Source organism: Tamandua tetradactyla, chromosome 21 (assembly GCF_023851605.1).
Source record: "Tamandua tetradactyla isolate mTamTet1 chromosome 21, mTamTet1.pri, whole genome shotgun sequence".
Taxonomy (NCBI): domain Eukaryota; kingdom Metazoa; phylum Chordata; class Mammalia; order Pilosa; family Myrmecophagidae; genus Tamandua; species Tamandua tetradactyla.
Window position 1 is genome coordinate 2,676,905 of NC_135347.1, and position 27,629 is coordinate 2,704,533.

The window sequence follows — 27,629 nt, forward strand, 5'->3', positions numbered from 1 at the left end:
TACAACTTTTACTTTGAAAGTTCATAAACAGAGGGTGCGCAGGTGGTTCAATGTAGAATGCCTGCCTTCCATGTAGGAGGGAGACCCAGGTTCGATTCCCGGACCATGTACCTGAAAAAAAAAAAAAAAAAGAATTTCATAGACAGGACAAATCTTAGCTTCTTCATTTTAACCATAGCTAACACTTTTTAAAATTTTTAAATTTGTATTTATTCATCACTCCATCATACATCAAGGATTTAGGGCAAACATAACCTAACCAGCAGCATGACCATGTTGTCATTCTATTATAGAATAAAATTGCTCATTCGCTCTCCTTTCCCATGACCCACCTCTGTGGACACCTTTCCCTCTCATTTGCTTCCCCTCAGTTGTTGCTCTCACTTCATTTGGATCACGATATGGAAAGAGATGACCAATGGAGTCACTCTCCATAGTTCAGTGGAGAGTGACCCTTCCTTGCTCCAGACTCAGCAGTGGTATTGGAGGAGTAGTTGTGGGGTCATGTGCTTTGGAGAGAGGACAGTTGCCACTGTTGCCACTCCCTAGTTACATGATTGTGATCAAATTGGCCAAACTCTTTGCGTCTGTTTTTTTATTATATTATCCATGCATTCAATTCTTAATCTATGAAATATCTACTTCTTGGGTTTTATGAGATTTTTATGGAAAAAAAATTATCTTAAATGGCTCTTTTCCTGTGTTTCAGAATTTCCTTGTCTCTATCCTGATACCCTTTCCTCGAGCAAACCAGCATGATAGATGAAGCTCTTCTGCCCCATCCCTAAGGAGAATGCAACAGGAGTACCATTCTAACTTGAGCCCAGTATCCATGTCTTACTCAAAGAGAGGCCTCTTTACCCCTCCATATTCCCACTATTTAGCCTGTCCTCTCTCCAAAGCGCATGACCCCACAACTACTCCTCCAACACCACAGCTCAGCCTGGAGCAAGGAAGGAAGAGGAGTATTCTATATACACATTAACACAATGCAAATGACAGAACCACACTAGAGTTTACCTGTGGTTTCATCAGCATGGCATTGTTGGAGGTAAGCCCCTGACTGCAATACTTTTACTTTTAGAAATATGAAGACCTAGAAATCATTTCCTGTCCTTGAGTACCCCAAATTCTTTTGACCAAAGCATTTAAGAAGTTGCTTATGTAGACATAGCATTACCTTCAGCTGCCAATTTTGTAATTAAATGGTTTATTATATGACAATATTTTAGCAGAACGTATTTTCCAAAATAAATGACATTTAATCTACATTCCCACCAACCAATTAGGGACTTGAACTCTGAAAATATGGCAAAAACAGCAGAGCAATGACAAAAAAGAAAAGCACATGCTCACTGCGTATGGTAAAAATTAGTCTTCCCTTCTTCTCACATGAAGGCACATACACTTGGGGAATCATTAAAGGGAATTCAGCTTCCCATAAGAGCAAGGACATCCTAAAATATGTCCACTTGTTATAAGTTAAAGTTGTATTAGACATTGTGGTGAACTGAATTATGTACCCCGATTTAGTCATATTCTTAATCGTACTACACATTCCTGTGTGTATGAACCCATTGTAGATAAGATCTCTTGGAGAAATTATTTTTAGTTAAGGTGTAGCTTCAATTGAATTAGGTTGGGTTCAGACATAGTAAGAGAAAGCCAATGGAAGGAGCCAGAAGATAAAAGTAAATGGGACCCAGAAGAGACAGGAGAGGAATCAACATGAGGTAGAAACATAAGCCAAGGAACTCAAGGGATTATTGGCAGCCAGTGCTGTGATGTTACAGATTTTGGGGAGAAGTCACCTCAATTTAGGGCTTCTCCTAGTCTCAAAAATGTGAATCTGATCAGACTTCAAATAGAGATATAAATGAAGCTGACCTGGGTAGAACTAAGGTAAAGCAGACTAAAGAGTAAAGTATAATATTGATTGCATTTTTTAATTTCAGTTTCTGTATGAGACCAAAGGAAAGGATATTTATTTGATGCAAAATTTATATTTTCAGTAGCACAGTATCTAAGTTAACTTGTGTTGTCAGCTTACTTGAACACCATAGTCACATGGAACAATCAATAGAGAGTCAAAGCCTCTTGGTTTGTACAGGTTGGTGAGATGCCCCAATATATCCCAGAGTAAGCTAAGATGAAGAGTAAAAAGTATTCACAAAGTTCTCTTGAGAGACTGGGGAAAAGATAGAAATATTAAACTTCCCCACCTGGGGAAGACCTGATATCCTTGTAAGCATTGAGGACTGTCCATTTGATGGGCCAAACCCTCAATCTTGGGGTTTCCCCCTTATGAAACTCATTCCTGCAAAGGAGAAGCTAAGCCTACTTATGATTATGCCTAAGAGTTACCCCCAGAGAGCCTCTTTTGTTGCTCAGATGTGGCCTCTGTCTCCAAGCCAACACAGCAGGTGAACCCACTGCCCTCCCCCCATGTGGGACATGACTCCCAAGGGTGTAAGTCTACCTGGCAACATGGAACATGACTCCAGGGGGTAATCCTGGCCCTGGCATGGAAAATGGAAAATCTTCTTGACCAAAAGGGGGAAAAGAAATGAAACAAAAAAGAGTTTCAGTGACTGAGAGAGTTCAAATAGAGTTGAGAGGTCATTCCGGAAATTATTCTTATACACTATATAGCTATATCTTTTCAATTTTTGGTGTATTAGAGTAGAAGGAAATGGTTGAAACTGTTGAATTGTAATCCAATAGCCTTGATTCTTAAAGATGATTGAATAACTATAGAGCTTTTAAGTTATAACTGTGAAAACCTTGTGGCTTTTGAGGTGTGGCTGTGTGATTGTGAAAACCTTGTAACTGACACTCCCTTTATCCAGTGTGCACACAGATGGATACAACAAAAATAAATAAATAAACAATAGGGGGATGTGGGAGTTATGGGGTTTTTTGGGTGTTCTTTTTTTACTTTTATTTTCATTCTTTTTTTTTTTAGAGTGATGGAAATGTTCAAAAATCTATTGTAATGATGAATGCACAGCTTTATGATGATACTGTGAACCATTGATTTCATACTTTAGATGGTTATATCTCAATTAATAATCACTGAAGGAAAAAAAGCATGTCAATAAATACGTGTTGTTTATTAAGCCCATTATGTAGTATTTTTCATAGCAACCTGGTAAACTAAGGCAAACGTATTCAATATATGCTGTCACAATTTACAGTTCCATTTAAAAATTAATATTGAGATCTTCTTTATTTATTTTTATTGATGAATTAAAAACAAACTTAACCTGAAATACTAAACCAAATGTTTTGATAAGTCAGGACAGCAGTTTAATTGGAGAAAGTTGCACTAGGAGTCTTAAAAATAATTTAAGCATTTTTTCATGGAGCTGAGGACCCTACCTATCTTCGGAAGACTTGTATTTACAGTTCTCAGAGTTAATGAGCCAGGAAGTGATCGTTTAAGGGCTTGTGTCATAGCAGTGGCCATATGAGTTTGTCATTGAGATGACATTCCTTGGAAAAATCATCGCAATTCGTTCCCAGAGAAAAGACATTTATACTTTATTCCTACCCATTTTCTCCATCTGGGAATAGAAGCAGTGTCTGATTAAACATATGGCGCATAAACAGTAATTTAATTAAATGTGAACAAAGCCTTTGCATGTACCGTATTTAAATTTTTGAAATGTGGCCCGGTTTTCCTTCTATTTAAAATACACGGGACAACATACAAAAAAAAAAGTCACATAGTTCATGGCAGATGTGATAGTGGCGTGGAAACTGCTCTTGCTCTGTGAGATAGCCTGGCACCATCCACATAAGCTATTTTGAGGATGTTCCATCTCAGTCCTCTACAGGATTGAGTAATTTTGTTTTGACCAACCTATCATTTTAATAAAATTGCATGCATACTTTTGTTTTGTGCTTTCATCCAATGCTTGCATCTGAAATGGTTTGGCCTAAATCATTCTTGTTTTTACAAGCCAAACCACAAGCTAACCAGAGACAGTTTGTTTAAACTTTTATGTTCTCTTAGAAGTTCCTCAGCAAGTCAGGAAACAAACACAAGTTTGGGAAAAAGGACAGTTTCTACACACTGCCTGTAAAAATTTGAAATTTATTTAGCTACAGCAAACTAGAGAATTTAAACAAGGACTTACATAAATCAAAATTAACAGGATAATTCCTGAATATCTCCCATCATGGGGGAGCCAAAGGAGTAAAAGTAAAAACAGACTGTGAGAATCTTGAAATATTTATTTTTCCTTGATAGAAATTATCAAAATGCCTCAAAGCCCCTTACTACCAAAATGTCTGAGGCAGATTAAATTGTATATATAGAGCATGATCCACTACTTGCACTACTTTTTGTAAAGCCTTAAAAAGTTTAAACAAAATTATCAAATATCTTTGTAATTACAATAGCCCAGTTACAAATCTTTACTCAGGTATCACACTCTCTACTATGAAACGGATAACTCACAGCCCTGTTCCTGGCTCTCACACAATAAATTTGGATAGATACCTGTTGGAAATTTTTTTTAGCCATATAATTAGGTCAAACACTAAAAATACATCAAGACTTTCTGAATGGAAACTCTCAGACTGAATGTCCTGACTGCTCGGTCTAACAAAGTGTCATGTGTTATATAAATATTTCAAACTGATGATTGCTTTTGGCTCAGGTGTCTCCACCATTTGTCAGCTTCCATCTTCTAGAGATCATAAGAGAAAAAAGAACAATAAAATTCAAAACATGTTGTGCCGAACACTTTTTTCCACTAATTTTTAAACCCATACATATGGCAAGGGAAATAAAATCCGCGTGTTTCTGACTCATTTACACTTAACTCATCAAAGTGTTCTTTTTAAAAAGACAACTGCTGCCCAGTGAGTCTTCTGAACCTTTTCTGCTTTTACATATCAGTCCCATCTTGTAGACTCACAGCTTCCGAGGTTCAAGGTTGGTTCACAGCTTTGAACCCATATGCTGAGAGTAACCTTGAAACTTCACAAAACAAATATGTTTTGCTCTGAAAATAACTCCAGACAAGCTTTGGGTGTGATATTTTGTCACTTCTACTTCAAATTTGTGTTAAAATTAGAGTCAACAAGGCAAGCGAAAGCAAAAAGAGAAAGATGAAGAAGGAGAGGGGGAGAAAAAAAAAAAAATGAGTAATTTGTTTGCAATATGGCACACAGAAAGAATGCTGGACCAGAAATGAGGGGAGACCCTAGGGCCAGAGAGGTCAGTTCACCCCAGATCTGACAGTAGGTAGTGTGTGGATGGCAGGGTCAGCCATGAACTCTAGGCTACAAGATTCCTGACACCTTTTATACCTGAACAATAAAGCAAGCGAAACCACTCAAGAAGCTCAGTGATCATGCCAATTGCCCCAAGTTGGCATTCATTCCACCTCTCATTCTGTTTTCGCCTTCTCTACTCTGCACGCTTCTCCAGGAAATTTGTCTAACCTCTTGACTGCTTCAAACACTCCATCTTCATGCTCCTATTGATACATTCCTGTTAAATGCTCTTATTGACCCATTGCTCTGACTTTAGAGTCTTCTGCTTAATTTCACAGTCCATAGTTGGCCATGAATTGGTTCCTTGGGTCCTGCCATGGGATTTGGCCCCAGTACACCTTCCATGGTTTACAGTCTCTGAGCTCCTGCCCTCCGAACCTCTTCAATTTCCAAAGGCCAGATTCCTACAGCTCACAATTTCTAAAAGCCTTTGTGTAAATACTGTGAAAATTAGTTTAGACTTAACTGAAGCTTCAGTCAGCTGGAAAACTAGGCAATCAAACATTAATCCATGATAACTTTTGCTCTAGTATTCTGTTCTGAAAACACTTCCAACCTGGGGAAGAGAAAAATTACTTCTACCCTAGTTTCATAAATATAAAAAAACTTTTTAATAGATATATGTTCACTATATTATCATTAAAAAGAAAGACAGTCACTGGGACAACAAAAGTTTTGAGGAATGGCACTTATCTTTTTTTGTGGAAAAATTAACCTACTAGCTTCAGCACAATGTTAGTTACATCTGGGCCATGAAGGGCTGTTTTGTGCTGATTTTAAAGTTCTTCCACTTCAGGAATATAGGTATAAGATGACCTATATTGCAAGTTCCCTGACTAAACATTCTCACATTCCAGAGACCCCACTTATGCTTGTGATGACTTTGACGTCTTTTGGTAACATTAAAGACTCTGTAACCATGTGTGTGAAAAATAATTTGCCAAGTTTCAGACCTCTTGGAATTTCCTTAGTTCTGTTTGGAATCAGGCTTAAGCTTTTCCAGGTTCTGTTTACTGTGAGCTAAATGATGACTTCCTTATTCGAATGGGGGAAAGACTTGTGAACGTATATTAAAATGTGTGTATGATTTCTGAGACATCAAATAGCTGGAATAACAAGTTAACATTCTGATGAGTTAAGTGCAATTAACTAAAAACATATGAACTAAATTATCCTTGAAGCACAGATGGTTTTAGAACCCAGAAGTGCTTGGGAAAAAAATATATAGCTTTTATTTTCATGAACTCCCAAAGTTTGAAAAAATAGTTGAAGATCAATTCCCAGCTCTTTCCAATTGTTGTTTCAGATTTTTAATACATTGTATCCTTTTCGTTTGTTTGTTTTAACTTGTATCCTCTAAGGAATGACATCATTTCTTCTTCTTCCTCCACTTCCTTACTCAAGGATGAGTAAACATCAAGGACAAGAAACTTAACTTCCAAGTGGGGAGAGTACTAACCTGAGAAATTAAATTCAAGACACTGGCCAGCCATATATTCTAATGGATGAAACACTAGAGGTTCAGTAAACCTGTATAGTGTTCTGCTCCAATCTTATTTCCCTTGATGCTGGCAGAAATATCTTTTCACATATCATTAGATACATGGAACTTCTGGTGTAGCCTTACAAAGATAACATGCCCTGTGTTCAGAATGCTTTGTTTCAGGGCTCATGGCAACCAATGAAGGAGGGAAAAGGACCATGGGTGGTGCAGACAAGTTATTAGAATCTTCTGGGCACATGTTTATTTTTTGTCTACTTGATTAGTCAGATTATAAGAGAAGTATATTTAAAATCTTCTTCTATAAACTTGCATCAAATTCTCCTTCTATTTCTGAGACTTTGGGGCTGAATGTTATCTGGTGCCTAAATATTGTGACTATAATAACTTCTGAGCAAATGTTACTACTATCATTTCTTCATTTTTCTTTTTGTCCCGTTTAATGATTTGTGTATTGAATTTCACTTTATTTGATATTAATATCGCCAATCCAGCTATCCCTAAATGTCATAATATGCGTCTCTGCTAATGTAATAACAGTTAAGCATAACTATGTCTTCACATCAAGTATTTTCACATACCCGTCTCTCTGCCCACGTCATCGCATTCTTGCTAGCACACCAATGAAACCAGAATATGCATGGGTTTCCCACTTACTCTCTCAGCTCCTTTTCCTCCAACTCACACCAACTTTTCTGCTTTTACTGAGCTTGTATAGGATTTTCCATTTCAGGCTTTTTTTTTTCCCTTCCATTGATATATGTCTCTTCTATTTCAGCAACATAGATGCATGCCTAGTCATATTGTCACTATTTGTTTAGACTAAAGATACATCGCTTAAAACTATTTCCTGTCTTCTCTTCCCTTCCCTTGGTTGAGATTTCTTCTGACTTTATAAGCATTGAGTGTAATATTTCCTTGACTATTTTTGTCAGAAAAGTAACATGGATCATAACATATCTACTGCCCTCCATTGAATGTTACCTTAGCTGGCTATGGACTCTGGAGCCATTGCCATTTTCTTTTCATAATTGAGCTTCTCACTTCTAGTGAAGCAGACATTAGAGCTGATGCTAATCAAACTGCAGTGGGTCTTCGTCATTTGTGGCCATACATGCAGTTTTTTCACATCTTCTCCTTATTTGTATAGTTTCCTAACATTGTGAATTGCTCCTTCCCAAGATAGAATACCAAAGCCTACATTTTCCAGCCTGTCTTGCAGCTAGAAAGAGGCAGCCAACTAAGCTCCAGCATCTAGTGTACACGCATGAAACTCTGATTTGGATGTATGCTGCAAGAAGAAATGGCTGGGAGCAGGGCAGCCATATCACTGGTACAAGGAAAAAAAAAAAGAAGGGATTTGAGTTGTGAGTGGTGACAATACCCTTATCAGGCTAGAACCATACAATAATTGTAGATGTTTTTCCTGAACACATAACCTTGATCCTTTTTCCCCTGCCTATCCCACAAATTTCTGAGCTATTGAAAATCCTTTATTAAACTCCTATTCTCTTTAAACTAATCAGAAAGGATTCTGCTACTTGTAATTAGTACGTCTTTCAAATCTAACAATTTATCTTTTACTAGGGAATTATCTGAAAACTTGTTGAATTTTTCTTTTTATCCTTTATTTTAGAAATTTCCTTGCATTTGCAGTGAAAATATCTTTTTTATATTACTCATGCCTAGAATCCCAAGTGCTCTTTCTATTCTTCCTTTTGATCAGATAAATTTTTCTTTAATGATGATGATGATACCAAAAGTAATAGTGTAAGATGTAACAAGAATAACTAACTAATAATAAGTGTTTGTTAAGCTGTTGGAATGCAATCTACCAGAAATGGAATGGCTTTTAAAAATGAAATTTAATAAGTCAGAAATTTATAGCTCTTAGGCCATGAAAATGCCCAAATTAAGGCACCAACAAAAGGTTACCTTCACTCAAGAAAGGCTGATGCCATCTGGGACACCTCTGTTGGCTAGCAAGGCACATGGCTTGTGTCTGCTGGTCCTTATACCTGGTTCATTGTTTCCAGCTTCTGATGCTGGTAGTTTTCTTTCTAAGTAGCTATGCTGGTTTAAAAGGATGTATGCCCGCTAGAAAAGCCATGTTTTAATCAAAATCCTATTTCATAAAGATAGAATAACCCCTATTCAATACTGTATGTTTGAAACTGTGATCAGATCATCTCCCTGGATGATGTGATTTAGTCAAGAGTGGTTGTTAAAGTGGATTAGGTGACAACATGTCTCACCCATTTGGGTGGGTCTTGATTGGTTTACTGGAGTCCTATAAAAGAGGAAACATTTTGGAGAATGGGAGATTCAGTGAGAGCAGAAAATATTGTGGCACCATGAAGCAGAGAGTCCATGAGCCAGTGACCCTTAGAGATGAAGTAGGAAAATGCCTCCCGGGGAGCTTCATGAAACCAGAAACCGGGAGAGAAAGTTAGCAGATGACACCATGTTTGCCATGTGCCCTTCTATCTGAGAGAGGAACCCTGACTGTGTTCACCATGTGCCTTCTCACTTGAGAGAGAAACCCTGAACTTCATCGGCCTTCTTGAACCAAGGTATCTTTCCCTGGATGGATGCCTTTGACTGGACATTTCTATTGACTTATTTTAATTGGGACATTTTCTCACCTTATAACTGTAAACTAGCAACTTATTAAATTCCCCTTTTAAAAAGCCATTTTGTTTCTGGTATATTGCATTCTGGCAGCCAGCAAACTAGAACAACATGTCTCCACCCATTTTGGTGGGTCTTGATTGGTTTATTGGAATCCTATAAAAGAGGAAACATTTTGGAGAATGGGAGATTCAGAGAGAGCAGAGCAGAACAACATAGCCACAAGAAGCAGAGTCCACCAGCCAATGACCTTTGGAGATGAAGAAGGAAAGTGCCTCCCAGGGAGCTTCATGAAACCAGAAGCCAGGAGAGAAAGCTAGCAGATGACACCATGTTCACCATGTGCCCTTTCAGCCAAGAGAGAAGCCCTGACTGTGTTCGTCATGTGCCTTCTCACTTGAGAGAGAAACCCTGAACTTCATCGGCCTTCTTGAACCAAGGTATCTTTCCCTGGATGCCTTTGATTGGACATTTCTATAGACTTGCTTTAATTGGGACATTTTCTCAGCCTTATAACTGTAAACTAGCAACTTATTAAATTCCCCCTTTTAAAAGCCATTCTGTTTCTAGTATATTGCATTCTAGCAGCTAGCAAACTGGAACAGTAGCTGTGGACTTAGCTCCTCTGGGACACAACTCTGGGTTCTGGCTTGCTTAACATCCCATGGGAAGGCACATGGTGACCTGTTTCTAGGCATCTGCTCTCTCTGTCGTCACTCTAAATATCTCCAAATATCTGTGTTTCTATCAGCTCTGAAGCAACTGTTCTCTAAGTGTCTGTACCTGTGGTTTCTTCCTAATATTTCCCCTTTTAAATGACTCTAGTAACCTAATCAAGACCCTACCTGAATGGGCAGAGTCACATCTCCATCTAACCAAAAGCTCACACCCACAATTGTGCATGCCAATCTTGGTGGAAATAATCTAATCAAAAGTTTCTATCTTACATTATTGAATCAAGATTAAAAGAAATGGCTGCCCCCACAAGATTAGATCAGGATTGGAACATGGTTTTTCTGGGGTACATAATAGTTTTAAAATGGCACAATGACTTATTGATATCTTACTTTTCCAGGAAATGTTATACATGCTTTACCTACAGTAAATTGCTGAATGCTCACTCTAAGCAAATATCTTGCATATAAGGTAAATTCCATGATTATTTCAAATTTATAGATTAAGACTCTGGTGAGCTATTTAATTATTATTTTTCTGTTTCTGTTTCCTGTGCTGGAATTCCTGTAACTTACATGTTAAATTTTCTGGATCTGTTCTCTTTTTCCATTGTCAACTGATTTATGGTTTTCATCCCCTTCTAACTTTGCCAAATGTTCTAAACTATTTCTACCATTTGATCTTCCTGAACACTATTTAGTTCTCAACAATGGTCAATCTTTTCTGCAGATCATATAATAAATTATAAAATTTGGAAAATAAATAATATATGCTACTCCCACATTAAGGAATTCTAATAACCTCAACTTTGCACTCTTTTGGTTAAAGGAGATGTAGTATATCACCAAATTTCTCCATTGTATCAGGTCAAGTACACATAAAAAAAAAATCAGAATTGTATAAACAGTGCTTTACTATAGCTTTGATTTATTCCAACCCACATAAAGGGTTGGGGGGAGTGGAGTAGGTGGGGAAGAGATTCCAAAGTGGTTTGGCTTCTCTATCCAGCTCATTCCCAATCTTCTCACATAAGTAGGGGCATGAATCCCTAGTGACACAGATATTTGCCTTCCTCCCCTTCCCACGGCCCTTTGTTTCATTTAAATCTTTAGGTGCTCTTCCATGAACGTATAAACGAACTTCTTGTACTCAACTTTAAGCAGGGGTGGTCGCCCAACTCAGGTCCATTCTGATGGTGCTGGACATGGCCAGATGACTCTGGAACTTTAGAGAGTAAGATAGGAGCCTGGAGAATAAAACTGCAAGCTTACCTTGGAGTAAGCTGTCGGTAAGATAAGCACACCCCCTGCAATGCTGATGTTCCAATTCTTCTAGCCTCAGGAGCCCAACTGTAGGAAATAGAGGGTGAGGATGGGAGAAATTACTGTCATGATGATACTAATTAAAGAAATGAGATAGAGTTGTATGATTGATATGAATGGATTATAAAGGACATGATATAGTGTTACGTGAAAAATAATGTTAGAAGGCAAAGCAATACATATCATATAATTCCCTTCTTTTAATTCAGTGAAAGAAAAGCCTGTGGCAAAACACTATGTATAATACGGTTCTGTTTTTTTAAACTATATATAATTGTCCTCATATGTAAAATGTGCATGCTTGCATATGTGGAAAACTAAGTGTAGAAAATTCACACAAAACTGACAGCAATGAGGCCAGGTTAAAGGTTGGAACGGAGGGAGAGTGAAGGACGTATTTTACTTTTTATTCTTTACACATTTGCATTGCTGAATTTTGATTAGAATATATTTCCTTCATTTAAAATGATGATGAGAAGGTTTTTTGTTTTGTTTTGGTTTGGTTTGGTTGTTTTTTTGTTTTTTTGTTTTTTGTATGCTGTATAGCGGGGTCACATTTCATTGTTTTTCCATGTGAGTATCCCATTACTGCAATACCACTTGTTGGATTTTATTTGTTTGTTTTGTTTAGTCTTATTTGTTTTGCTTATTTATTTGTTTTTTGGGAAGTACATGGACTGGGAATCAAACCTGGGTCTCCCACACAGCAGGTGATAATTCTACCACTGAACTACCTTTGTACCTTCCCCCAATGATAAGTTTTATAAAGAGAAAATTGTAACTGTAAAATTTAACACAGAACAAGCAAGAATGAGTTAGGCCATGTATTGACACAGGAAGATGTCCATCACAAACTAAGTAATAAAATCAAGGTACAAAACCAATATGAATAATATAAATTTCATTATATAAAACAAAACAATATGTAAAATTTTCTCATAGATGAAATCCAAAACAGTGCTTGCCAAAATGGTAACAGTGTGGTTTCTGAGTACTCTCTTCATAGGGAAGGAATTTCATGTTTTAGTCTAAACACACATTTGTACTGTGTAGATTTGAGGGTATATTATTTAATGCTTAAAAAATGCAAAAACTCTTAACTGATAAAAAGTGGTTGCAATGTGCGTTAGAGTGGTAATACTGCTTTCTCTAGGCAATAAAACCTCCATTTTCTTACTTTGATGAGTATGAACATTGTGTGTTGAATTTCACTTTGTTTCCTAAAACACTGTCAAGCTCAGGCTGATATACACCAGGTAGAATTAATTTCTGAGCTAAATCTTTCTGGCTGCTCAGTCCCTGACTCAATCTAATTAAGAACAACTAGTTTAAGTCGCATTACCTGGGCAAGAAAATTAACACCAGGAAAACACTTCCGAGTGGAAAGTTTGTACCTGTTAAGACAACATTTCAATTACCAAGTTGCTGTTGTCTCAACATCAATTTTAGAGACTGATATTTGTCACCACTCTGACAATTTCTGCTGCGAGTCATGCTCAGTGTATAGCAATGGCATCTATGTAACAGACCAATTTCCAAATTGGTTCAGTGATATAATTTTATTTTTCTAAGATATTAATGTCATTTGTAATTTTTCTGTCTGAATGAAGTACATCTTACTCTAGTTAGTAAGGTGTTTTAATCACTTAAACTCAAAATACAGTGGCATTAACAAAAACAATTCTATTAGTCAGGATTCTCAATGGAAACAGAACGAAGAGGAGATTTCTGTAAATATTATGAGGTTTTATAAGAATTATCTCACACGACAGGGGAGATGGGCAAGTCCAAACTCCACAGGCCACATTGCAAGTTAGGAACTCTGATGAAGGTTTTCAATGAACTCCCCCAGAGAAGCTGCTGGCTGAAGGAGAGAGAGAAATTCTCTCTTCTAACTTCTAAAATCACCACTTGGCCTCATAAAGCCCTCAACGAACTGCATGAGACTTCTCTCATTGCTGAAGGCAGTTTCCTCAGTTGACTGTAGATGTAATCAGCCACAGATGCAATCAACTCACTGATGATTTAAGTCCATGAAATGTTCTCACTGTAACAATAAAGCCACTGCTTGCTTGACCAAACACCATAACCATAGCCAGGTTGACACATGAACTTAACTGTCACAACAACTTTACCCTTTTTTAGTAAATTACAGAAATAGAGTTGTACGATTTTGGTCTATGAGTACACAAACTGATCAATAAAATGAACAGAAATAAACACTATTTTTCGTATTATTATATTACACGTAATTATATATCACATATATTATAAAATTCACATGTCAAATAAAAGATGATGTGCTCGTTAATTATATGTGTCAAACTGGCTAGGCAATGGTGTCCAGTCATTTGGTCAAACACCAGCCTAGATGACGCTATGAAGGTGTTTTGTGAATGTGACTAACATCTATAATCAGCTGACATGAAGTAAAGGAGCTTATCCTCAACCCTGTAGATGGGCCTCATCCAACCAATTGAAGGCCTGAAGAGCAAAAACCTGAGGTTTCCTGAAGAAAAAATTCTGCCTTGGGACTGCAGCATCAACTCTTGCCTGAGTTTCCAGCCTGCCAGTCTCCCCTATGGATTCAGATTCAAGATTGCAACATCAGCTCTTGTCAGAATGTCCAGCCTGCTGGCCTGCCTTACAAACTACTTCATCCTTGCTAGTCCTTACAAACATGAGTCAATTACTTAAAATAAATCTCTTAATATAGAGGTGTATATCTTATGAGTTCTGTTTCCGTGGAGATCCCTCACTGATACAGATGGATTATTCAATAACTGGTGGCAATACAACCAGGTAACGATCTAGAAATTAAAAAAAAAAAAATGATTCAATCCTCACTTCATACTTTATGTCAAAATAAATTCCAGATAGCTCAAATATTATAACATGAAAAATGAAACCAAAGAAGTACTAATAATATGGGAGAATTATTTCTATAGTCTCAGAATGGAATAGGCTTTTCTAATGCTGTACAAAGCTAGGAAACGACAAAATAGAAGACTGAATAATTTGACCACATAATAAGAAAATGTCTGCATATCAAAATATACCGTAAGCCAGATAAAAGGCAAACGACAAACTAATAAAAAAAAGTTTAAATGACATATCACAAAACAAGAGCCAATATTTTTAGCTTAGAAAAGCTCTTAAAATCAATAAAAAAGACCAATAAATTTATAGAAAAATGGAAAAAGGATCAGAATAAATGGAAATGTACAGTCTCTTAAAAAATTACATGACACTCAACTTCATAACAAGAGAAATGCAAATTAAAACTTTGAGATACTATTTTTTTTTTTACCTTTTACTGGAAAAGATAAAAAAGTTAATAACATGCTCTCTTGGTAAAGGTAAAGGAAAATAGGCATTTCTATCTTATTCATGTGGATAAGATGGTAAATCAAAATAATTCTGTTGCAAAGAATTTGACCATACCTCTTAAAATAAAATATATATATATTTGACCCATCAATTGTACTTCTAGGAAGTTATTCTACATATTGACATGTACAAGGTCAAAATAACAAATGGCAAAGGATTTTTATTATAGTACTGTTTGCAAAGAGAAAAATAATGGGAAGCAATTAATAGAGTTCTTATGTTTTTTCCTTATGTTCGAATACTATGCAGCCATTGTAAAAAGGAGCTAGCTCTAGGGTACTAATATGTACTGATAAAGACATTTTAAGTGAAAACTGGGAGATATGGAACATAGTACACTGCAAATTGCTTTAAAAAGGAAAAAGTACACATGCATACATGAATAAGCATAGAGTACCTCTAGGAGTGTAGATTTAAGCCACTGGAGACAGTTGTCTCCTTTGTGTAGAATGCATGAGCTCCTGAGGGATGTGGGTGGGATAAAGACTTGCCTTTCACTATATACCTCTGTTAAATTTTGTGTTGTATCATTTCCTCAAGTATCCCAAGAAGGGTCGTTGCTCCTCTTCAAGGGCACTGCCTCCTATTTGTACTTACCAATTGAGTGACTGGACGCCAAAGAATAAAAGAAAACTTTCTAAACAGTAAGAGTGCCAAGCCTGGGAAATCAGATCATAAAGTTTTACCATCATCCATATCATAGAAGCCGGAAGACAGGATGTAATGAAGACCTTTCCCCTGCTCTTGTATGAACACATGTGAAGCCTAGCTTTTAGGACAATTATTTTGCAGTGGCGTGAAAAGCATAGTTTGGCATCCACACTAAACCATGACTTCTTTGTTGTAGGTGTGCTCAGTCCTCATCCTCAAACAATGAATGGTTTGATGTAATATAGAGGGAGTCAAAAAATATCACTGATAGAGACTGCAAAATGCACTGGTGTAATATATCATCTCTTTTACAGCAGTTATGTCATTTTTGTTTATTGTAAAGCAACTAAAATTCTGTTAGGCATAAGTAAATGTGTGCTACTATACACTCTGACTATAATGGTGAAAAATCAATTGTTTGTCAAGGACTAATAGCTATTGCATATTTGTAAATGAGAATTATATTTTCCACTAAATATTTACTTGATAAGCAGAAACTACACAGGACATATAAATACTTCCTTTTTGTTGGGATCCACTTCTCTCCAACTTTGAACACACAGTCAAGACTCCAGTAAAATCACCACTTTTAGCTTCACCTGCTCTAAAAGCATCAGCATGTCAATTACCCAAAGAAAGTCAGAAGTGTGTGTGTGTGTGTAAGATATATGGCCTGACACACACACAAAATAAAATCATCAGGTAAAGCAGCAATCAACTATTTATAGCACTTTAGGTGTATTTCCAAATATAATGTGAATAAACTTGGAAACCCCCAAAGTATTTCTTGCCTCGTATATTCATCAAAGCGTTGGAAAATTATACCGAGAGCAATCAGATAAGGCAGTTAATATGGTTGGCACCAATGTGACTGCTTTACTCCTCCCTTCATGATTAATTACAACTAAATTGACGCTACCAGTGATGATTAATTTACAACTTAGGTGCAAAGTAAATGAACTAAGCAAATTGAAATTGGCACTCACAATTTCTTAAGCTCAGCAGAGCACCCCAATCATGATAAGCCATTTGCACAGAATAATTTCTCCCCCAAAAACGGTTAGAATGCATAGGTGTAGGCTTTGGTTTATTTTTATGAACAGTTATATTTTCTTGTATCTTATTAAGTAAAGCTTTAATATAAAAAAATAAACTTAGATATTCTGTGCTTGGCTAAACTGCATAAACATGCCTGGGAAGACCAGTGTCTCAAGTCTTTTATTAAAAATAAATGCAAAAGGTTATCTTCTGTTCTCATCTTTTAATATTGGTTTTAAGACCTTAGCTTGAGTTGTGTACTCAAGCTAACTGTGCTAGTTTGGAGCTCCATATCCATCACATTCCTGAGGATGTGACTCTTGTAAAGAGGGCATTTTGATGAGGTTACTTAAGGTATAGCCCAATCCTACCAGGATGGATCTTGAGCCTATTACTGAAGGCCTTATAGAGAAGTTTACAGAGAGAAAGTCAAAGGGAACAACCAGAAGTGGATCCTCAACAGAACTCAGAAGAGAAGAAAGAAGCCAAGAGGGGCCACCATATACATTACCATGTGATGGAAAAGCCAAACACCAAGGATCACGGTCAACTAGCCCCCAAACACCACAGACTCTGGGAAGAAAGCATTACCCTGATTATGCCTTGATTTTGGAGTTCTAGATTCAACACCATGAGTCAATAAATGTCCACTGTTTAGATCAACTTATTGCATGGTATTTGCTTTAGCAACAAGGAAAGTGAAACAGAGACACAAGCCCATCCTTGGTTAACTCATGCAAACTCTGAGCCAATCTTCTCATATTTAAAAAATTGTAACTATTCCACTGAACTATATACAAAATAATAGCTGAGAAAATATTTAATATCATGCACAGAGCAGACTGTCTTGGCTAACGAGGCTGCTAAGACAAATATTTGTAATGGGTTGTCTTAAAAGTAGGAATTTATTGGTTCATGGTTTTAGAGGCTAGAAGGCTTACATTCTCCTGGGTTATTAGTGTGTCATAATCCTTGATGCTCCTTGGCTTACATCTCTGCTTCCCATTGCATGGTGATGTCCTCTCCTTTCTCTTACAGTTTGCATTGATTTCTGGCTTCTGGCTTCTCCCCAGCTCTCTCTTTCTATGTCTGAACTTCTGCTTACGAAAGGCTCCAGTAATATGGATTAACTGAATGAAATTGGGCCACACCTTAACTAACATAACATCTTCAAGAGATGTGGATCAAGTTTACCCTTTTTCCTATTTGGGTGATATTCTCTTCTCATCTTTATTACGTTAATGTCTTCTCATTGTTTACTGAATTACAAAGCTTAAATATGTTGGGAAACTACCTGAAAAAAAAACCGTATTAAATCTGTCCATGTGAAAATCCTCTAAGATATGGAAGCCCATGACAAACTCTGGGATCTGTCCTGTAACTACTTGTGAAGAGTGCTTGGAAAATTATTGCTTTTTTCTTTCTTTGCTTTTTATATACATTACATTATACAATTAAAAGGCTTTTTAAAAAAGAGAGATGTGGCTCAAGACCAGGAACATGTCTAAATTGGGGTACATGATTCACTCTACCACACAGACCTCTTTAAGATTGCCCAGCACAGTTTCAATAAGTTCTATTAAACACAGAAGGAGTTTGTTCTAGTTTGCTAGCTGCCAGAATGCAATTTACCAGAAATGGAATGGCTTTTAAAACAGGGAATTTAATAAGTTGCTAGCTACAGTTCTAAGGCTGAGAAAATGTCCCACTTAAAACAAGTCTATAGAAATGTCCAATCTAAGGAATCCAGGGAAAGAGACCTTGGTTCAAGAAGGCTGATGAAGTTCAGGGTTTCTCTTTCAGGTGGAAGGGCACATGGCAAACCTGGCAGTGTCTGCTGGTTTTCTCATGGCTCTACAAGAGGGACTCTCATCAAAATGTTTCCTCTTTTAAAGGATTCCAGTAAGCAACTCCATCTTCAATGGGTGGAGACACACCACCAAGGAAATCTTCTAATCAAAAGACAGTATTTTAGTTATTTATTTCAAGCACTTAGAACAGGGTCTGGTATGAAGGTACTCCTTGATAATTCTTTGCTGAAATAAGTAAATGTTTTAGCCTTTATGATTCATAATTTATGGACAGTTAGTTCAGAATAATGAATTTTTCATAAAGAATATACCAACAATCTTTATCGTGTAAAATTAGCCTTTGACACAAAATTTTATACAAAGTCACATATCCACCGAGTTAAGGGACATAAAATATTATTAATGCCTATTATCTTTCTTTTAAACAGTTAAAATTCTTGCACGTTCCTATCGGGTGGCATCTTTTACACATTTGAAAAGATACACTTTGGTGATTTTAAAGGAAATTACTAGGTTGCCTATAAATGCTAGGTTTAATCCTAAAACCAGAGATATGCTGATGAGAGCTGAGTTTGCAAATAGAATTTTTTTAAAAGAAATGTGTTGCAGTGGATGGGATTACACAGAGGAAAAGTAGGCAAGAAAAGTAGAAGAGAATCAGCTCCATAATGTGAAAATATTAAATATATGATAGGTACAGTCTCAGACAGGAATGGAATAGTAAGCCCTTAGTTAAGTTAAAGTTGTACTTAAGCTTTAAATTAAGTTAAAACTTAACTTTTTCCACCGTGAAGGCTAGCTCTTTTTCCTTCTGTTCTCCTTGGTATTGACCATTTGATGGGACTCTTATACTATCCATCTCTTTACATACATCACTTTAGTGGCCTGAAACACTCTTTACTAGCTTCCTTTAGTACCCTTACTTTTTAAGTACAAAGCAAAAAAGTAGAACCTTTACTTCAATAACTAAGCTATCCCTTTATTTCAATACCTTGCCTCAATTTAAGTAAAAAGCTTTATGAACAGATGTTCCTTTTGTTGCTTTTACTTTTACCACTGAGACAAACTTCTAATTTGATTCCCTTCAGGACCACATATGTGTGGCTCTGTCCTTAAGAGATACAAAGGTGAACAAGAGTCAGTGCACACTTTCAGGGCATCTAAAGTTTAGCAAGGAGTTTGATATATATATATATATAAATATGAAGGTGTAACAAATTCCACAATAGATGCACTAGTTGGACTTTTGTGTCATTCAGGTGGCAAACTGAGTATGGTGGAAAAGAGTTAAAAAGAGGGAAAATATTACATAAGTAAAATACCATGAGTCAATGGTACATCTTGGGCCACTTAAATAATGTGATTGGAGAAAGACGGCATTCAATGTTTAGAATCTCTTTTAATGTATATGTGCAAGAGTGTGTGGCTGCATTTATGCAAAGTATATGTATTTCATTTCTGAGTGCTCATTTTTTCCTAATTCACCTCAGATAACTAGGGGAAATAGATGAAGTTGTAAATTAAGAAAACAGCTGACAGATTTTACTTCCTTCTCTTGGATTCTACTGAGTAACATCATCCATTGATATGTAATTATAGAATCTTTATGATTCAGTGGAAGATGGTTTTCATCAGAAAAGAGCAGAAAACATAGTGTTGCCAAGGAAGTGAGATGGACACCATTCTTCCTTTAGGTATCTATCATAATCTAACATAATTTATGCATCTCCTGTATCATCGCCACACATCGAAGGACATTTTCCCTGGTATACTTGGGTTTTCTACTATATTAAACTTCCCCAGCTAGTATTTAAAGACATTTCATTTCATTTTTCAGCCACTTTGATTGTCAAATTCTTAACTGCTACACCCTTCCTGTGCTAAGCTTCAGACTCTAAAGAGCAAGCAGGGTTATTTCACTTCAACAGCACAGAGGATACTGGGAACTGTAAGGGCACTTAATAATCTCCAGTAGCCATAATGTGGATTGACAAAAATCACATAAAATCGTCCTCTTCTTACATTAGCATTTCAATTTCCCTCTGGCTCTAGGAACAACGGAGAGAGAGAATAATTTATATAATGAGCAAAAGAAACACTTCCCCACCGTTCCTGTGGCACTGTCCATTAACGTCCCTCGGTGCTGTCAGCATTTGTCCACTCCCTCTTCATTCACTAAGTGGCCTGGCATTCCAAGTAGAAAGCACAGGGAGCGAGTGGACCAGGCAGAAGCACCCTTCTCAGAAGTAGCTTCTGGGACCCAAGGCTTCTGGCCTTAACCATTAACCCAAAGCATTTACCTGAGTAAATTATTTAAGCTATTTAATTAGTACCCCAATTAAAGGAAGCATTGTCATGCATATTATTATTAAACTTAAGATCAATTATATTTAGTCCCTGAACTCAGGATAAGGATAAGATGACATCCTTTAGCCTTCCCGACTGCAATAAAAACCAAGATGATGGCAAACAGCCGATTTCCTGCCTCCAGGCATCAGAATGCTCATAGGTAAACAAATCATGTCATTAAAAACTGAAATGCATCCTTACTTTAAGAATGAGAGTTTTACAAATGAATGACAGTCCAAATCAAACAAACCAAAGTAGTAGAATATGAACCCCAAGCCAGAGCTTATTATTTCTCTTTTTTCTTTCATATAGAGATAGAGATATGCCAGGCTATTACTAAAAGGGAAATTAAAAGACTGAAGATTTTAGAAAACGTTACTATGTTTCCTCATCAAATATACCTGGAGCCTACATGTTTGCTTCATGTTAGCTCTGTATTTCCTAATAATCCTTGATAAATTTCCTTATATTCTTTTCAGTTTGGCTATAAGGTTCTTAAGGCTAAGTATTTTATTTCAGCCTACATAATGTGTTCTAGAATTCATAACCAAGTAAGAAACTTTCAGAGAAAGTTCTACAGTTTACCAAAATATTCCCTATAAGCAGAATATAGGGCAGTACACATAGGTTTTTTTTAAATTCATTATACTTAGTAATTTATCAGTCATTTGTAAAACTTCAACTTACAAATTATTTGTAGATATATACTGATCATTCTTATAGCTTCTATGTATGTTATTCATTCATCGGCAATTCATTTTTATATAAAATTTTAATCATATAAAATAAAAACAAGAACTAGGTCTTATACAAATAAGAAAGAGAGCACTCTTTTCTTCCCTTCCTTCCATTACTATCCTGTAAGAATCTCCATATAAGATCCGGACTCAATATCTCTGATTTTAACTACATAAGGGTATGATGCTTATCATAATAATGGTTTAGTCCAGATTGCTCCATCTAGCCTTTCACAGGTAACAAGAATTTGGCCCCACATCTGCCCATTAACATCCATAAGTCAATTTGACTCATTTTATCTGCAGAGTTTCATTGGAAGAAGATTATTTTTCCTTTGGTAATGAGAGAACCACTTTCATCTCCCTATTCAGTACAGAATCCTTCTATTCTCACATTCCAAAGAAGCTTTCCTTGGCAAGAGTTTTATCTTGAATATTAAACTGCCTCTGGCCAAGAGCACAGGAAATCATTGTAAGAGGGTTCTGGGACTAAATTTCCAAAGTATAGTGACTTGCCAGTAAATTCACTTACTTCCCTATCCTCGTTTTTGGCTCTTGCTCACATCTCTCTTGGTAAGGAAACAGTAATTTCAAAATCCCTGACGCTGTAACACACATAACTATCTCTTGCCAGTGCCTGTCCTGGGATGGGAAGGCATATAAATCCCATTTTAAGGTAGCCATATTTGGAGAGAACTAAGCCTCCAGAGAGAGATTTGTGCTTCCCAATTCTAGTCCCACTTGAGCTCAAAGTTTATTTACTTCATGGGTTCAGTGAGATACTCTGTGACCTTGCAAGATACCCCTCTTCCCTGAGCACTAATCCTAAAACACCAACAGCTATGACCTTCCAAGGTCCTGTCATTTGCTTGGGGAACAACACAGCAGCCATAACAATGAGCTTTGGTCTGCTCAGGTCCCTTCCTTAGACTTCAGAAAAAAATCTCTGTCCCTCTCTCATCTATTTTGTCTGCACTCTCTCCTCAATGGAAACAATTTCTCCTTTTTCTCCTTAAGCTTCTCCAATGAGTTTAGCTTTCTAAACCAAAAATCAGGAAGAGAATTGACTTTGAGCTATTTCTGCTCTGACCCACACAACTCAACCAACCTAAGGCAGGGAAAGACAAAAGTCCAAACACCTATTAACTCCATAATTTCAATAGTTGAAGTATTTATCTGCTAGTTGCAAATGAAAAATTATTGACTAAGAGGAAAGATTATTGAAAATAACAAATGGCAGTTATCACCGCGTCATTACCAGAGCCAAGTCTGATGAATAAGGTGGCGTTCAAGATGGGTAATTCAGTTTTTGGTCCAAAATGAGCTGTAACTATAAAGTAATTAAATTGACATTATTAATGACTTGCAAGCTGGCTCTTAAATCAATTCCAAACCATTGAAATGATTATATAGTTACCCAAAACAGCAATGATAGACGGCTTTTATTTGCATACGGAATTGTTGGTGATGTGTTTCTTTATTTTTCAGAAGTTTCAATGTGTCCTAGCTCATCCACTCAACAAACATAGGTTGAATTGCTATGTGCCAGAAAATGTGCTCTGGGTTCTAGGGATACTTTGGTGAATAAAACAAAGAAAGACTGTTTGTGCTCGTGAAGCTTAATTTTCATGAGTGAAACACACAATAAGCAAGTAAGTAAGCAAATTATATGTTATATTGTGTGGTAATATGTGCTGTGGAGAAAAATATCTCAGAGTAGAGGAGTGGGATAGGAAGATGGGGACAGAGGACTGAGTTCCAAATCGGTGATCAGAGGAGGCCTTACTTAGATGACATTTGAGTTAAAGGAAAAGGAAGAGCCGTTAGGAAACCACAAAGGAAAAGCCTTTAGGCAGAGGTCAGTAACAGTGAAGGCAAGGCATATTTAGGGTAGCAAATACACCAAGTAGCTGGAGGCATTGGACAAATGGTAAAGTAGTGGGAGAGACGTGAGAGAAGTAACAGAGGGTTAGTCCTTTTGAGCCCTTGCAGACCTTTGCAAGTATATTGGTTTTTACTCTGGTGAGATGGAAGGCCTTTGTACAGTTGACATGCTATGATTTGTGTTTTAATAGGATCATTATGGCTGTTGTATTGAAAATAAACTACAGGATGTCAAGGATAGGCTCGGGGAGACCCTCCAGAAGAATCATGCAATAATCCAGCAAGAGATTATACTGCTTTACAGTAGGCTGAGCCCCCAATCTTGGGGTTTGTTCATATGAAACTTAATCCCACAAAGGACAGCCTAAGCCTACTTAAAATTAGGCCTAAGAGTCACCCCAGAGAACCTCTTTTGTTGTCCGATGTGGCCTCTCTCTCTCAGCCAACACGACAAGCAAACTTATTGCCCTCTCCCTGTCTATGTGGGACATGACTCCCAGGGGTGTGGACCTCCCTGGCAATGTGTGACAGAAACCCTAGAATGAGCTGAGACTCAGCATCAAGGGATTGAGAAAACCTTCTTGACCAAAAGGAGGAAGAGAGAAATGAGACAAAATAAAGCTTCAATGGCTGAGAGATTCCAGACAGAGTTGAGAGGTTATCCTGGAGGTTATTCTTATGCATTAAATAGACATCACCTCTTTAGTTAAGGTGTAATGGAGAGGCTGGAGGGAAGTGCCTGAAAATGTAGAACTGTGTTCCAGTAGCCATGTTTCTTGAAGATGATTGTACAATGACATAGGTTTCACAATGTGACTGTGTGGTTGTGAAAACCTTGTTTCTGACGCTCCTTTTATCTACCTTTTCGACAGATGAGTAAAACATACAGATTAAAAATAAATAATAGGAGAACAAATGTCAAAATAAATTTAATAGATTGAAATTCTAGAAATGAATGAAAGGGAGGGATAAGGGGTATGATATGTATGATTTTTTTCTGTTTTCTTTGTATTTCTTTTTCTAAATTGGCACAAATGTTCTAAGAAATGATCATGGTGATAAATATACAACTATGTGATAATATTGTGAATTACTGATTATATATGTAAAATGGAATGAGCATATGGTAAGAATGTTTGTGTTTGTTGCTATGTTTAAAATTTTTTTTTAATTAATTAAAGAAAAAAAGAGAGATGATAGTGCTTTGAACCAGCATGTTACTAGGTACAGTGGAGAGAAGAGCTCAAATTCAGGATGAAATTAAAAGGTAGAAACTAGCAGAATTTGCTGTCAGATTGAATATGAAGGGAGATAGAGAGAAAGTCCTTTTGTTTATGGTGTGTAGGAATGGCTGCAGGGAAGTACCTGAATCTGTTGATCTGTGTCCCAGTAGCCTCAGTTCTTGAAGATGATTGTATAACTATACAGATTTTCCAATGTGACTGTGTGATTGTGAAACCTTGTGGCTGATGCTCCCTTTATCCAGGGTATGGACAGATAAGTTAAAAAAGCAAAAAAGACAATAAGTAAATAAATAAAGGGGGGAGCATAAGGGGTAAAAAAAAATTGGGTAGAATGCAATACTAGTGGTCAATGAGAAGGAGGGATAAAAGGGTATGTGGTGTGGGGGGTTTTCTTTTTCCTTTTTATTTTTTTTGGAGTGATGCTAACGTTCTAAAAATTGTTATGGTGATGAATACACCTCTATGCGACAATATTGTGAGTCATCGATTGTACACCATGGATGGACTGTATGGTGTACAAAGATATCTCAATAAAAAGATTTAAAAAGAAAAGAAAACAAAGAAGGAGGCAAGGATAAGCAACGAAAATAATTGGTTTACCATTTAGAGATGGGTAAGAGTTCCATCATATTTAGGGCAAGAGGATCAGGAAATCAATTTTAGGTATAGTAAGTTGGAATAAGCTAGAAATAAAATTTGGGGAGCTATGGCTCTACAGGCAGTGTAAAGATTTTTATTAAAGGCCCCAGACCTAGTGTTGACTAAGCAGAGCATTAACTTATAGATGTTTGTTTGGTAGGGAAAGTTATGGTTTATTATGTGGTGAGACATTAAACTGCTTTGTATCTAACCCTGAAATCTCATCTTAACGTTCCTTCATTAAGTTCTCTATAAATACGTAGCTTCTCCAGTATTCTTTGAATTAGTCTTTGCCTCGTAATAGTCACTTACTCATTAATTAATGAGTGTAATAAAACATTTGGCATGTGTTCATTATATATTTGTCTCATTATATAGAGATTTCGCGTTTTGAAAGTTAAAGTTTATCTACAATATTTAAGTGAAATAATCCACAAAATGAATGCAAATCAAGAAGAGAAAAGGTTGAAGGACTGACCCTTAGGCACTCCCATGTTGAGGTTAGAGATGAGAAGCACTCAACAAATGAATCGTGGGAATGACTAGTGAAACTGGAAGAAAACCAGGGGATTGTGTTCTCCTGAAAGCAAAGCAAACAATGTAGTTCAAGGAGAAGAGTGATGGAATGCATCGTTATGTGACTGACAGACAGACTTGGGTAAGTGAAGAGTAAAAGCTTATCACTGGATTTGGCAATTTCGTGGTCACTGGTGACCTTGACAAGAACGCTTTTGATGATATGGGGTCAAAAACTATTTGGAGTGGGTCTAAGAGAATGAGTGGAAAGAATTTGGAGACCATGGTATAGAAGACTCATCCAAAGAACTTCATTGTGAGGGAAACAGAGAACAGAGAGAGAAGACTATAGCTGGAGGGAGAGGATTGAATTTTTTCTATTGTTTTCTTTTTTTTAGTGAAGAAGTAAGAGTATGCTCTAAGCTGATGGGAATGGCCCATTTCCATTTCCACGGAAAAATGCCTGGTACAGAAGACAGACAGGAGTTAGAAGAGTCATTCTATTCTCCATACATTTCCTGTTCATTAAAACGAAAAAAAGAGAGAGAGAGAAAAGAAAGAAAAACCTTTCAAAATCTATTTTATAATAATAAAATGATTACTGCTTGTGGTGTCTAATCCCAGCTCTGCCACTTTCTTGTTTTATGTCTTCATGAAGTTTCTCAAGTCCTCAGAGTCTAAATCTTCTCATCTATAAAACAAAAGATCAGAACGAATTATCCCGAAGTATCCTCTCAGTCTCATGGTTCTAAAATTCTCTGATATTCTCTGATTTATTTTATTATGAGATCTAAGAATATTTTTATAAAATCCACCCTCTTCACATTCATATCATTGGATCTCCTCAGGCTTCCTTTTAAAAAAAATTCAAAGCTAGACGGATTTATAGCAGATTAAATAAAGGGAACACACAAGATGAGCAAAGAACTTGAGACGGGCTAGATGCAATCAGAGACAGCTGAGTGGATTTAACACCACAGCTTAAAAACATCTGGGCAATGTTAGTGCTCCAGCTCTGGAAATCATACATTCCTAAATCTGACGTTACTTTGGATGAGCAACTTGTATCCTTAAGAAGCATGATGCCTCATTTTGGCAAAAAAAAAAAAAAAAAAAAAAACCTCATAAGCAAAGGAAACAAGACAAAAGAAAATAAAAATCAGAACATTCCTAGCAGAATGTTTTAATGCAAACATTGATAGTGATGGCAGAATGTTTTAATGCAAAAAGCTGGGACCTAAATATAATATGTTTTTGATTCCTAGACTATAGATATTTGATAACCCACTGGCTCATTGAATTCAACCTGCCTGAACTAAAATTGTTACATTTTCCACAATACTGTCCTGTGTTATTTGCCAATCTTTATTGCTTTCACCTGTAACCATGTTCAGAACTAGGAATCATTTTTTACTCTTTCTGCTTCTTTGGGCCCCTTCCCTCCATCCAGTCATTTTTTGCTGCCTATAGATTTCTATCTCTATCCTGTTTCCGGCTGCTTTCTTACATTATTACTGTTATTCTTTCTGCTAACTCCATATTCCCTGGAGCCTAGATTGCCCCAAATTCCAATTCATGTCATTTGACCAATTAATCTTAGTGGGCAAACCAACCACAGTAAGACTGGACCCAAAAAGCTCCAATGCCTGGCCCCAGTGGGATGGCCCACCTACCCACCATTGGTTGAACTGAGCACACATGCCTAGGACTGAGTTACAAATCTTCTTGAAATGTGGCCTGACACTTACTTCCAGTGTGTCAGGACAGAGCCCTAACCTTCTGGCAAACAAGAGCACTCACATGTCAGCATAATGATGATAACCGTTCTTTAAACTTGGTCTCGTCTTTTTGTTTTTGCACTTCTATATAATTACCTGTTTAGGCAGAAACAGCCATAATCACACAGATTAGGATTACTATGACATAAGTACAAAGAGAAAGAGTCACTGCTC

At 36.8% G+C, this 27,629-nt stretch overlaps 1 long non-coding RNA gene across 2 annotated transcripts; it reads right to left on the reverse strand.

Annotated features, from left to right (window-relative positions):
* Positions 1 to 27,570, reverse strand: LOC143665248 (uncharacterized). 2 transcript variants are annotated; one of them, XR_013166811.1, is made up of 4 exons: positions 27,478 to 27,570; positions 26,280 to 26,368; positions 11,368 to 11,445; positions 1 to 111 (listed from the first exon to the last, which is right to left on the reverse strand). It is a non-coding gene; the product is annotated as an uncharacterized LOC143665248 (long non-coding RNA). The 2 variants fall into 2 exon arrangements; XR_013166812.1 differs by having other exon boundaries at positions 27,426 to 27,543.
* Between the last annotated feature and the right edge of the window lie 59 nt (positions 27,571 to 27,629).